This window comes from Sinocyclocheilus grahami, unplaced genomic scaffold, assembly GCF_001515645.1.
Source record: "Sinocyclocheilus grahami isolate Dianchi unplaced genomic scaffold, SAMN03320097.WGS_v1.1 scaffold1470.1, whole genome shotgun sequence".
In the NCBI taxonomy this organism is placed as follows: domain Eukaryota; kingdom Metazoa; phylum Chordata; class Actinopteri; order Cypriniformes; family Cyprinidae; genus Sinocyclocheilus; species Sinocyclocheilus grahami.
The window spans coordinates 86771-102029 of record NW_015506649.1 but is presented as its reverse complement, the minus strand read 5'-3'; the positions used below and the strand labels follow the sequence as shown (position 1 = coordinate 102029).

Below are 15259 nucleotides of genomic sequence, written 5' to 3'. Positions count from 1 at the left end.
AGCTGATGATTCTAGGAATTATCTAGATTCAGAAGTTTATAAATTGCAATTGTTTGTAATGTTAATGATAATTAGGCTACTGGTCCCATTTCAGGCTAAATGCCAGTTTGCATTCTATCCGTCCTGTATGGTTTTCTGGATTATTAGGATTTGTGTGTCCCAAATCATAGTAAAAATGAAACCAGTGCATCAAAGAAGCCTGAATGGCATATCTTTTCCAATTTATTTTTGAAGTATGCATCCATTCTTGTAGGACTAATCCGATCCACAACCTCACTGAAGAGTGACAAGATCTCTTTTGACATTTACAGCTGTAGGGAGCAAATGCAAAAAGGACAAATAATTTAGCTAAATGAACACTTAAATACACATGCCTGTGTACACAATATTAGTGTACAGTGTTTCTGCATACTAAAAAGTATGCATTTTCCCATCACTAGCATAGTACAGACTTTTAGCACATAGTAAAAGTATACAAAATAGGATTCGGCTTGAGTCTTTTTGGGAATGTGGATGTCAGTCACTTTTTACATACATCCTTTATTGTCCTTATTAGCTAATGTGCAAGACTGGCTCAAATGAATCAGTTAGACTTGATAAATTGAATTATGCTGTTATCCAGTCTGAAAAGTCAACTGGCGCCCAAGTCTGGAGAAAGAGTTTAGTCATGAATGACGCATTTGCAATAATAGAGTCAATGAAGCAAGAGAGAGGGAGTCATTGCCGTCAGTGGACCCAAATATCCTCCTCAGTGTGTGCTAAAATGCTCTGATGGATTGAAATAAACGGATGCAGTCTCCTCTTTCATCCCTTCATTTCTCAGTCAGGAGTTTTATTCTGAATGATGACAATGAGTCACTGATCACACTTTCACAGACATGCGGTCTGAGAATGAGGATTATTCTTTCTGGCACACATAAACACTAAGTGTGTTGTCATTAATTATGTGTGTAAAATTCTCTATGTAAGGAAAACAAGGCAGAATGAGATCACAGGGAGTGTGTGTATGATTTATTGATAAGGAAGATGAGTCTTTTTAACCTCTTAATGATGTCTTATTAGGTAATGTCTCAACCTACGTTTGCAGTACTTATTTGGATGTGTCATGGTTCACATGCTCATGGATTTAAAAAAATGGAAGTCAAGTTACAATTTCTATAGTATTTTCTATATAGATTTTTGCAGATATGCACAGCACTAAAATATATCATGGACTAAATATTGATTTGTGACTGTAATATCTAATAAATGTTTTTTTTAAGTCTTTCTGCAAGAATCATAAACACTTCTAAAGGACTGTAAAGTTATTTCAGTATCTTTTAATGTGATATCATATACAAAGTTTTATGCATCTTATTTCAAAGGTTTGATGTCAGTAAGATGTTGTAATGTTTTTTTGAAAAAAGTCTGTTCACCAACACTGTATTTATTAGATAAAAAATTATTACAATTTCAGATAACTATTTTCTATTTAAATATTATTATAATTTGAAATGTAATTTATCCCATTATGACTTATATGCTAATTTGGTGCTCAAGATACATTTCTTTATATAATCAATGTTGAAAACAGCACTGCTGCTTAATATTTTTGTGGAAACTGATACTTTTTTCAGGATTTTCAGATTAATAGAAAGTTCAAACAGTATTTATTTAAAATAGAACTCTTTTGTAACAAAATAAAAGTCTTTACTGTCACTTGATCAGTTTATCAAGGTAAATAAAACTATTAATAAAACAACAACAAAACTATCTAAAACTATTGTAAACATGTTTATGCTTATATATATATATATGAATGATAAATAATTACCGCAACTAAAAACTCTTTCTGTTATACATTGATAAAAATGAATAAAACACACCATGCCCATGTTATTTATGAACTACCCAAGCACAAACTTTTATTTTCATAGAGTAGCAAAAAAAAAAATTTAATAAAAAAATTAAGGCAAACCATTATCTATTTTTATGCATTTTTTTTTATATAATGAGACGAGAATCATGAAACACAACACAACATCTTAAGAGTTTCCAGGTTTGCAAATTTATTTTGGCCCTAAATAATTCACTCAAACGACACTACAACAGTAATTCCCAGAGACCACACGGCCTCTGTTAAACTCTGCGTGTAAAGCGATTAATTTTCATGGTAAAATCCCTGTAGCTCTACTCCTCAACTCAATTAATTGTATGTTTCTTTGTTGAAATGCTGGATCGAATTAAAAGCGGCAGGGAAACGCTGCCTGTAGAACAAGCATGATTGGCCCTGCTAGTTTCACTGCCAATCTGTTGCAGGCTTTTGGCTTTTGGCTCTGTTTGGGGCTGTTGCCATGACACTTGAGGCCTACATGTGCACTGCCTGGGGTGAAAGAGAGCGAGAGGGGGAGGGAGACAAAGTTTGCAACAAAAACAGAGGGAGAACTCCGCAGAGAAGAGAGGAAAGAGAACGCTAGAGCATATGAAAAAAAAACTAATTCAAACCTGAACAGGTGGAGTGTTAGTGAACATGCATAAATCAATCGCAGGAAGGCAAACGACTGAGTGAAGTAAAGGAATCCATAAAAGAATGAGTGAGAGAGGGAAACTCAACTCAAAGTTTAAGGAAGACAGGGGGCTGGTCGGCTCTTTAGCATCTCAAAGCATATGGGCTCTATTAAAGGCCCCCTTGAACAGGGGCCCGAGTCGCCTCACAAACCTCCCAAAAACAATCTCTCCTGTCTCACTGTCCGAGCCTCCCTGGGCATCCCATCCAGCGAGCCTTTCAGAAAAGCGCCGGCTGGCTCAAACTCCAGAATGAGATGCAGCGGGCGACAGTATTTGCACAATACCACACAGGAGCTGCTGCCATCTGGACTGCACTACCTGCCAATCAACAGCGGACATTTTGTTTCACCCAGTGTGCAGTGCTAAATCCGCTGGCACAGGCCCAGATGCCAGCCGTGGTGCCCATTACTGAGAACGTGCCAGCGGGAACAACCTCCCATGGCCTGACATATAAAGTACATTGAGTGCAAACATCTCAGGAACTGTGTGTAAAGTCATTTTTAAATTCGAAATCACCTTCATTATTACACCACGTTCACATAGAATATGCAACGGTGGTATGAATATGCAAGGTTTTGAAGTTATTAAATAGCCGTTTAGGTTACGAAATACAGTATAACAATATAATAATTAATTACTATAAAATACACTTTAATTAATAAAAGATTTTAAGTAGCAATACTACATATTTTTGTATGTTTAATTTAAATTACTTTAAAAACTTTTTTATTTAATGAACTAACAATTTTAAGTAAAGACTGCTGAAGTAAACTTGATTTGAACACTATCAAAATTAGATTCTATGTTATCACAACTTGACCTGTTTGGTTTTACCTTTTGGTTGCACTTTTATAGTGAACTAACTCAGGTTAAAATTGCAGCATACCGAATTGAGATACAGTTCAATGAGGGTTATAAGGAAGAAATATTCATTGGACCTACCAAAGTTTTAGTGACACAAAAAAAGTTTTATTTGAGGCTTTGTAGCAGGTAAACTAGATTAACCATGAACAGAATTGTATATTCTACTTTAAAGGGTTAGTTCACCCCAATAAGGAAAATTCTGTCATTAATTACTCGCCTTCATGTTGTTCCAAACCCGTAAGACCTTTGTTCATCTTCGGAACACAAATTAAGATATTTTTGATGAAATCCGAGAGCTTTCTGACCCTCCATAGACAGCAACGCAACTGAAATGTTTTATGGTCCAGAAAGGAAGTAAAGACATCAATAAAATAGTCCATGTGACATCAGTGGTTCAACCATAATGTTATGAATCTACGAGAATACTTTTGAGAGCAAAGAAAACAAAAAGAACATCTTTATCCAACGATTTCTTCTCTTCTGTGTCAGTCGACAAACTTGTTTTCAAGCAGAGGAATGCACACACATGCATCTTGGTACTCTCGGCAGACTGAGCGGCGGAGATTGACCAGAAGAGAAGAAATCACTCTGTGGTCAACAATGCTTGGTCAGTTTGACCCATTGCAATTGTGGGCCTTTGCGAGAAGCAGAAAAACGTCCAGCGTGGGAAAGGCCATGTAACATCCAGGAGCCAGTTGTTTCTGAGTCAGCTGCTCTTTGCCACGGTAGGAATTTCCAACCACTAATGATTATTCAGTTCAATCCAGTGGTCAGAAACAGACACTTGGAATAACAGCAGAATGGAGAGGAGCTGTGGCTCCACCGCACTGTTATTACTGTGAGAGTGGCCATTTTGAGGAGATGCCACTGATAGGATGGTAATAAAGTGATTAAGTATTTAAAATGTACTATGGTCTGAAAAAACAATACTAAGTGAAATCCAGACCTTCCGTTATGAACGGGGGAGAGGACAGACCGTTGAGTTTTTATTGAAGAGCATATAAGGACAAGATACTGCCCAGCAGAAATGACTGTTAACCAATGTTTCTTCAAATTCAAAAGGTTTTGATAAAAAAGTAATCTCAAATACTTATCCAGACTTAGTTGAATAAATCACAGTATATAATGTAGCCTGATTGTGTTTTACAAAGGCTCCAAATAAAAACTTCCAAATAAATCAATGTCCAAAACTCTATGGAAATACCATTGTCCTTTTTTTGTTGATGTCTGATAGAATGTGGAAAACAAAACATACCATACTTTTTTTTTTTTTTAAAGGAAAAAAACTTAACAAGTTAACTGTAACCTTTTCATATATGATGAAATAATGTTAATGGTTTAACATCATATTATACAGAATTTTACTGTCAAATACTGTCAGATTTATGGTTTTTGAAAGAAAAACTATGAGTTACTGTATAATTTACATGGAAAAGCTGAGGTCACTGTGTGACATCACATGATTATGTTTTATTTAAAGAGCAGGTCATATGGGTTTTCGAAAAATATATTTTTTGCGGTTTGTAACGTAGCTATCCTTCAATGTAAACAGTCTGCAACATTGTTAATCAAAAAAAGTGCATGATAAATAAAGATATTGCCTCTCAAAAGAAAGAGTCGACTGAACCGCCTTAACGAGTCATCATATTTAGAATCTTCTGCCTGTTACCTATATACGTCACAAGGTAACACATTTACATAATCCCCGCCTGCCCGCGAAATACGAAAACTCTGACCTGCCCATAAACACTTCCACCAGTTTGTGTGTTTACATCAGGTCGAGAAAACGCTGTTTTCTCAGCCTCTCTGGGCATTCTAACACAGTTCCCACACATGCACCTCAAATAAGTAAATAATAATGAATTCGATAAAACTGCTGTCATATAACGTACCACATGCAAAGTTTAAACTTACCACTGAGAAATGCCCTGATCAAGTCGTGCTTGCGATGGAGTTTCAGGTTGAGCGACTGCATCGGTATCATCCTCGGACTCGTGCTCGAATTGATAAGGTAATATCGATGCCATTTTTGTAACCTTATAGCATCTTTGTTTACAAGTAACCCACCGGAGCAAAAAATAAATTATGGTAATGAGCATTTCGTTTCCGACACGCATTGTATACGGAAAGACCAATCACAACAGACTTGGCCAGCTGACCAATCAGAGCAGAGTAGGTTCATGGAAGGGAGGGGTTTACAGTTCTTAAGCTCAGAACATGATTTCGAACTAATCGTTTCGAAATCATTGAAAAATTATTCTAATATTAAATGTATATTCTGAGAAAATTACAAAGTTTTCTGACCTTAGATGCATTTAAACCTGTTGTAGGGGACTCCGACACAATATTAGGACACTTTAAAATACCATATGACCTGCTCTTTAAATAGATTTGCTTTTTTATATTTTTATATCAGTATACATTAGGGTGTTTTGTGTTACATTTTATGTTATTTAGTGAATGTTTTATCACATAATTTTGGTGTTGTGTGTTACCCAGATGGTGTTTTGTCTGTGTGTGTGCACCGTTTATACAAGTGTATTGCCCATGTTTTATGAACAGATCACTTACGATGAACTGATTCATCATGTGACTTTCTATTGTGCTACCTGTATTATTATGGTGGTTACCCATTTTAATGTACAAAGCAGATTTTGGTAGATCAAGTAGTTTGGTATATAAGCATTATATCACTTAATGAAATACAGTTAATAGTTGTAAAATATACAGGCACCAACATGCCGTCTCATACAGTAATACCTGAAACAACATCACTGATTTTTTTTTTACCATTTCTGGCAACCACAGCTGCCAGTTTTTTTTTTTACCATACATTTAATGGGATATTTTTGTTTTTACAGAGAAGTACATAAAATGAAAATGAGCAATGTTAGAGACAGAAAGTGTTTTGCTACTGTCTCATGAAGGAATGATTGGTACTCTGGTCTCTCTTTAAATAGACCATACCATATGACCTGCTCTTTAAATAGATTTGCTTTTTTATATTTTTATATCAGTATACATTAGGGTGTTTTGTGTTACATTTTATGTTATTTAGTGAATGTTTTATCACATAATTTTGGTGTTGTGTGTTACCCAGATGGTGTTTTGTCTGTGTGTGTGCACCGTTTATACAAGTGTATTGCCCATGTTTTATGAACAGATCACTTACGATGAACTGATTCATCATGTGACTTTCTATTGTGCTACCTGTATTATTATGGTGGTTACCCATTTTAATGTACAAAGCAGATTTTGGTAGATCAAGTAGTTTGGTATATAAGCATTATATCACTTAATGAAATACAGTTAATAGTTGTAAAATATACAGGCACCAACATGCCATCTCATACAGTAATACCTGAAACAACATCACTGATTTTTTTTTTACCATTTCTGGCAACCACAGCTGCCAGTTTTTTTTTTACCATACATTTAATGGGATATTTTTGTTTTTACAGAGAAGTACATAAAATGAAAATGAGCAATGTTAGAGACAGAAAGTGTTTTGCTACTGTCTCATGAAGGAATGATTGGTACTCTGGTCTCTCTTTAAATAGACCACAGATAACTTTCTTTACTGGCTGTGGCCATAAATCTTCTCAAAATGGCTTCTTTGCCTCCTCTCGAAGCTTTCTGAACCAAGAATCAGCAGAAAGAGACAAATAAATAATCTTGCGGTGTTTCTGACAAGCCATAATCATCAGTCTTATGATCAAACTGAAATCACAGCGCAGATATGCACTGCAGTCGGGGGGAAAAGTGTCACAGTGCACATACCGGTAAATTAATTCCACACCAGTGTTTACATAACCAGCGTGGCCTCAGACAAACTAAGCCAGCATGAATATGTAATTCATCTCAAAAGTGCAGAGATGGCGAACCACGCAGGAGCCGCAAACAGAAAAAAGAGACAACCTCGGAGTTGGTCATGAAAACTTGCAAACACGCCACAGTGGACCAGCCGCAAGAGGATGTGGACGTACAGACACGGTCCCAACAGATTCCAGCCGAGCTCAGATGGAGAGGAAAAGAGTGGCATGGAAAGTTCTGATTCAGTGCAGTCAGTTGAGACTGACTCGACGTTAATGAGCTCTCCCTCTGTATATACGTCTGCAGGAAGCTACAACCTTACATAAATACTTGGCACATAAAAGCATCCCATAAATGGAAACAGTAAAGCAATGAGAGGAGATGGTATGAGGTGTTTTGGAGAACCTAAACCAGAGAGACACAGCCAGTCAGTCAGGCACATACTGTCCTTACAGAGACAGTGAGCTCACCGCATTTACTAAGGCTGTATTTCAGAGCCCTGTAACATATGAGAGTGATTTAACTCATCTATTATTTTCCGACTCACTGACGCAAGCACCTTTCCACCCCCCCTAGGTGATCTCATCTGGAGCGGAGTCTGGATGCTGCTGACACTCAGTTACGGGCCGCTCTATTTCAAACGTTTACTGTATAAGAATGTGCCATGAGCTGAGTCACATCCACTTTAAACACAAATGGGAATCTCAGTATACTTGGAGGCACTTCAATCTAAACTTCATCCCATTCGAAAACTAAATGTCAATATATCGGGCTGCATGCTGGGCAAGAAGCTTAGTGGTGTTTGACTAGTTTGTAGAAGCTTTGTGTAAGCACTGGGCGAGGAGTGATTGGAGTGTGTGTGTGTGTGTGCGCTGGATGTCGGATATTACAATCCAGGCCAGTTATTCATATGCCAACGTTTTACTTCACATTCACAGAAAATACTAAATATACGCTATTAAAATAAAGGTTCCAAATGGGGGTTTTCACTATAATTGCGTAGACGAACCATTTCCACTGAACAGTTCTTTAAAATAACCATTTTTCTCAGTGTGAAGAACATTTTAATAATCTAAAGAACCATTTTTGCTATAAAGGACATTTTGTGCAATGGCCAGGTTTCATTGACGGTTCTTCATGGAACAAAAGATGCTAATAAAGGACATTTATGTTTAAGAGTGTACTTCCATAACACTGCTTTTCCAAAGCATAGTCTCCAAAAAAAAAAAAATCAAACAGCTTAACTGAGTCCTGTAAATCAATCCATTCACAAGGCCCTGCTCACACACACAGACAAACCAGACCCAAACCAGCTACAAAACAGCTCAACAAACACTCTTTACAACAGATATAAATTCCTACACACTCTTAAAAATAAAGGTCCCAAAGGGAGGTTTTACAGTGATGTCATAGAAGAACCATTTTTGGTTTCTGAAGAACCTTTCAGTGAACCTTTCCTAAATGAATCTTTTTAAAAAAAATCTAAAGAACCTTTTTCCTTAAAGAACCTTTTGTGGAATGGCAAGGGTCCATGGATCTTTATGGAACCATAGATGCCAATAAAGAACCTTTATTTTTTTAAGAGTAAAGGAAACAAAAACCACAAAAGATATCACACTTACAGTATGTCCCATAGACAATGATTACATTAAAGGGGTCATATGATGCTGCTAAAAAGAACATTATTTTGTGTATTTGGTGTAATGAAATGTGTTTATGCGGTTTAAGGTTAAAAAAACACATTCTTTTCCACATACTGTACATTATTGTTTCTCCTCTATGCCCCGCCTTTCTGAAACGTGTTGATTTATACAAAGCTCATCGGTCTCAAAAAGCAAAGTGTGCTCTGATTGGCCAGCTATCCAGTGCGTTGTGATTGGCCGAATTCCTCAAGCGTGTGACAGAAATGTTACATCCCTTACCATATTGTGATGCCTGCGGCAACCACATGTGATGACCCCGGGCTGGACTCCGCTTCGTCCACGGTGAAAGCCGATCCGGCAATCCACAGCACGAAGTTGAAGTATTTCCTCAGCGACCAGCACGGATCAGCTCTAGGCATGACGAAGCGATATCATCCTCTTTTGGAAGGTCAAACAAAGTAGTTTCGCTTTCACAAAGAAGCACACAGCGCCTTCATGACATGGCTGCAGTGGCAACAATACTACAGTGAGAATAAAAGTTACGTCTTCTTTCTTTGCGTGAACATTTGGGCGGCATTATGCAGATCTTCCCAGATAGTGATGTAGGTATGTGGGGGCGTGTTAGAACGAGCCGTTTTAGGTAGGAGTGGCTGACTCTTAACTTTTATAAAGAATAGCTCTTTGGATTTGAGACTTTAGTCTTTGCAACTTTACAGATCTTCTTTATGCAACAAGAGCTTGTAACACTCCAAAGAGAAAGGAAAAATTGAAATAGCATCATATGACCCCTTTAAAAGGAGAGAAAATTAAGACTTTTGTTTAAGCCTCATGCATCTTAGATGTTTCTCCTGTGGGAAAAGCTCCCAGTAATCTCCCATGTGTCTCCTCCTAAGTGCCAGAAAAGATCTCAAAGTTTCAAACTAAGCTCAGACTTGACAAGATGCCAAAGTATGTAATAGTCAGAGATTTCAATATAGACTCAAACATTTCTCATCAACTTCTTCCAAGATCAAATGATCTGAGCTTTCACAATCATTTTATAGATCTTTACTCTTACTGTATAGCAACAATCATTTAATTTGGTCTATTTGTATTTCTCCAACGAGTAGGAATTTCAGAAGAAACATCTGAGACAAAGTTTATGCTTAAATGAAACATAAATTAGATATCTGTTATGTCTTTGGAGCTCTGACAGAACAATAAAAATCCCTGTGCCCTGAAAACTTTGTGCCCTGCACCCGTTCTCCCACAGATATCTCCTCAACAGAAAGCACTAACAGTGCTGCTAAACCTTAACGTGCTCCTTCTCACCCCAGTGCTATCAGCCTTAAGAAAGTTAATCATTCATTTCACATCACTTCAAAGCTCTTGTGAGCTGCAGTAGTAATATGAACTCTAGTGCATTCTGTGTATGTGTAATAAATACAGTTGCATTGCTGACATACCCATAGTGCTCTGCATGGCTGCCTCCTCGCGTCTCCCCAGTCTGTCCTGGAGGTACAATCCCAGTCTGCTCACTGTACTTCTCTCTCAGTCTTACACACACTCCTTCTCTTTCCTTCTCTCTCACACACTCATTCTTTCTGCACCTCCTCCTCATGCCAAAGTTTCCTCTCTTTTCTCTGGCAGAAACCCCCTTCCTCTCTGTCCTGTTCTCTTCTCTCTTTCCCTGCTGTTTGCCGCCACAGCACCGCCCCCTTCTCCTGCTACCCTCCTCCCTCTCTCACTTTGTCTATGGCCCCTTGCTCCTCCACCACCCCCATCCTCACACACATTTAATCCCTCCTCATGCTCACTCCCTCTCTTTTCCCTTGTCTTTCTTTGACCTTTTTCTTTTCTTCGTCTCTGTCCACTACAATGTGTGTGGAAAATGGAAATACTGCCGTCCTGTTTTGAAGTCTGACCCTCAGCAGCTGCTTTAACCCTATAAAGCCTACTGTATCATGTTTGATGAGCAAATTTCTAAGGCCTCTAAATTATCAACATTGTATACAACAGGTTTTGCAGCAAAGTTTTGATAGACTACAACATGCCTTCTGTCATCTGACTGATTGTTTATACTTTTTTAGCAAGTAAATGACCTTTTAGTATAAGTGTAAAAACATCCCCCTTCAGGTAATGGCACACGTCTTTTTACTGTAGAATCTTTAGTGATTTTTATAAAGTAAACATAAGAATAACTTTTATATTGTTAGCAATATTTCAAGATGAACACTTATTGGACTGAATCAACTTAGGTTTATTTGATTTTCCATACATAATGTTTTAGAAAAAAATTATTTTATACAACTTTTATGTAAGCATGTCATACTGTTTTTCATACTACTTTTTGGCCATATAAATATTAACAACTGCACCAAACTGCACATTTTGTGCTGTTTGGGCCCCTGAATAAAATTGAGGTGCCTTTTTCTCCGTTAGTATTAGCTCCATATTCTCTTATATCATACTCTATGAGCAAATCAAAATATCAATATCATACGCAAACATTTATTTATTTTTTTTGTCTGAAGGTTCAATACACTGTTCTGTTTATTTTTCTGACTATTATTTCATATGTCAGGCTTTACTGGGTTAATGTGACTGACACACACACACACACATGCAGATAAACGCTGTGTGTAAAGAGTTAGTTGTCCACTATCTGAATTAGAAAACCTCTCCAATCAAGTCAAACTCTTCGTATGTTTAGTGGATTTGAATGGGATATACGTTAATCTTAAGGAATACTGGGACATAAACACATGACTCACTCTAAACACTGACTCATCACATGCCCACATACCCTGTTGATGCTTTAACATATGAAAGAGTGCAGTAAACACACACACTCACCACAAATGCACACAAAGAGCATCACAAAGGGTCTGTTGTGCTGTATGACATCACACTGAAAGTTTCATGCAAAGCAAACACAGGGATCCAATCAAATCTTTGTGAGGATGACAAGGACAGAAAAACAACATTTGCGTGTTTCTTTCAAATTTGGTCCTGTGGACTTTTATATGAATGTACCTTTAACATTTTCACTAGTTTAATTTGTCTGTTATGTCCATCAGTGGATATGCATCACAGGAGAATTCTGCCATTTTTTCCATTCTTTATGAACTTTTTTATGAATTAACAAATATGATGGGAATGATGGTAACATTTTTATTGAGCATAAAGACACTCAATTAGTAATACTTTCACACGTTTTGATTTTACAACATTACATTTTGAAATAATACAATTATTATATCACTGGAGATGTTATTATTTACATTGATTTGTCTTTGTTTTCTTCACACATCACATATCTTTTTATTTCAGGCATTTACTTCATTGACACTGTTGTCTCCTTATTAGCCAAGTACACTAACTTTAGACAAAAACATAACAAGGAGCAGAATTGTTGTGTTGGAAACTGTGGGACAATTTTACACATAATTTTAATTTAAAAAAACCATTCTAAATAATTGTTAATTTCACACATATCAAAATTATTTATTTTATCCCGTCTTTTTATCTTTGTTTTGACAATAATTAATATAATTAAAATAATTATTTTTTTATAATTTATTTTTATATTTTATGATGTAAAAATAATATTACAAAGTCTGGATCTGGGACAAAGTTTTTAAAATATATACACAAATATATACAGGGTCAGAATTTTTTTAAGCAGCACAACTGTTTCCAACATTGATACTAATAAGAAACATTATTAATAATTAAGCATCTATAATAATTGAACAGCAAATCAGCATATTAGAATGATTTCCAAAGGATCATGTGACACTGAAGACTGGAGTAATGATGCAGAAAATTCAGCTTTGCATCACAGGAATAAATGACATTTAAAATACATTAAAATAGAAAACAGTAAATTGTAAAAGTAGCCTATTTCACAATATAACTTTTTTTTTAAGGAAAGCATTTTAAGACAAATCAGTCGCTGGGACACAGAAGTGCTGTATTCGAAGAATCAGCCATTTGTCTAAAGGTTTGCCTTTCAACAGGCCCCATTCACTCGTTCTCCTCTTTCAATCATTAACCACTCCACTCCTGATTTACTGGCCATTCCCAAACAAAAGCAAGGAAGCATGACGTGTTATGTTCCTAACCTGCGTGCGCAAAAAACAGTAAATACAGGGATCCTGAGCGTGTGTGGAACTCAAGTGAAGTGAAAAGGAGAAAATGTGGAACGAGAGGGGTATAGAGAAAAGACAGAGAGTGAGAGACGGAGGAAGGAGAGCTAATGAAGCATTAGGAACAGATGAGCATCCAAGTGATTAATGGACACTTGCCCTCCAGGGAAGTTATCATATGAACATACACTCCACATATACTCACTAGGGAGACTTAACATGATACTCCCAGCCACAGTGCACACACATATTGTGTCACTTCCTGTTTGTTGCTGCCGTGTGGTTTGAGTTTGAGCTCCGTCAATTTAATTCTTTGTCATCTAATTTTTTATCTTAAAATCAATTTTATACACCATCCTTTTTCAGTTTTATAACGTGTGAATATATCCCCTATCGTATTCTACAACAAAAACAATCAGAGCGCCTTGTTATCACTAGTTTTATTTTTGATCCCCGAGTCCGCTATTAGCATATAGCCCGCTAGCATCGCTAGCGTGGTAGCAGCTAATCTCGCTTACACTAATACTCTATTCACACACATTTCGTTGACATGATTGCAAAGATATTATTTAAACTGAGCTGGATGTTGACATCACTGAATTCAATGATGAACTGTCTTTAACTGAAAAATTTGTGTTTACTATTGTCATTTTGCATTATTGACACTATTTTCCTAATTAATGCTGTTCAGTTGCTTTGACACGATCTGTATTGTTAAAAGCGCTATATAAATAAAGGTGACTTGACTTGACTTATCTCACAGTACATCCGGCCAACTGCGTTCTCCTCACCAGAGCGACTGCACATGCACCAATGCTTACACACACTGCTGGATAGAACTGATTATATTTAATCTGGATTACGTAATCAGATTACAAAAATTAGAAAAAAGGTAACACTTTATTTTAAGGTGTCCTTGTTACACATGTTACATGTACTTACTATTATAATAACAATAAATTATGCATAATTACATGCAAGTAACCCTAAGCCAACCCTAAGCATATAGTAAGTACATGTAGTTAATTAATATTACTCAGTACTTAAATCTATAATTACACTTTAACAAGGACACCTTAAAATAAAGTGTAAAAAACAACAACTTGTAATTAAATTATTTTACATTTTAAAATACTCATAATCAGACTACAATTACTTTTTTATTGATTACACAATTACTGAATATTCACAAAATGACAGTAAACTTCATGTAATTTGTATTCAGTAATGGACAACAATTTGTTAGTATTCTGCACAGCACTGCTTTCAGAACACTGTGGACATGTAAACGTTGTTTCTTCCAGTACTGTACTGGTTAAAGCTGTTGTTAGTGGGGCAATGAACAGCCAAGATTAAGTATGAATGGGGGAAGGGGAATTCTCAATCCCCCCAAACTTCCCAGTCCTGCTGTTTCTATTCAATTCAGAGAGGAAGAAATGGAACGGAATAGAGTTTGACTGAACAAAAGACTGAACAAGAACCTAATCCCCCTTCCACCCCTCACATACATACACACACACTGATCTGATCAAGCATGTACACACACATGCAGACGGACACACACAAAATGTGAGGTCCTCAAAACCTCCAACAAAACACTTGACCCTTCATCTACTGAGAGAGAGAGACGGGGTAAAAACGCAAAACAACTGTTGAATGGCAGATTGAGGGTTGTGGTGGGGAGCTCTGTGAGTTTCGTTGCTAAAATGAGCAGAACTCGGCTGATATCTGCAGATTCAGGTGCACATCGCCAGAAAATTTGTTCATTTGTTCATCAGATGTTCATTTAATAAATAATTGAGTTCAGTTTGACTATGTTTTCAGTTGCCAGTGCTTTGTTTTAACACACTTTATGATGTTTAAAGTCAACATGAAACGGTTTACTTTTTAAAAGCCCTTATTGGACATGATTCATCAGTGCATTTTATTTCTAAAAAAAATGTCTGTCTTTGTAGTCTTTGATAAGAATGTACATGCTTGGTCTCAAACCGTAGTTGGTGTCACTTTTTCAGCCCATCCCCTCCACCCACTTGTCACATTTAAACCACATTTCACAAGCATTCAAAATTAAAATCCTGCCCAACATTTTTTTCTTGTTGTATAATCTGTTTCATTAATCTAAAATATGTCACATTAAGGAAGTAAAATGGGTTGCGATGCCATTTCATGTTGACTTTCCCCACAAGTCAGCGAATTTCTTCTCCAAAAATCAGCACAGAAAATGTGTGTGGGGGGGGGGGGGGGTAGGGCCTTTTTCCCCGG

The 15259-nt window shown here is 36.7% G+C and overlaps 1 protein-coding gene across 2 annotated transcripts in view; it reads right to left on the bottom strand.

The window, feature by feature from the left end:
• The window catches only part of LOC107570533 (leucine zipper putative tumor suppressor 2 homolog), a 74123-nt gene that overhangs the window by 19964 nt on the left and 38900 nt on the right, over positions 1-15259 (bottom strand). Inside the window, exon 1 of one of the 2 annotated variants that reach the window (XM_016256761.1) lies at positions 10313-10862. The exons of the other annotated variant lie outside the window; for it this stretch is intronic. The gene's annotated coding sequence lies outside the window, so the exon portion shown is untranslated. Of the gene's footprint in view, positions 1-10312; positions 10863-15259 lie in introns of those variants that run through there. 2 annotated transcript variants of the gene reach the window in all.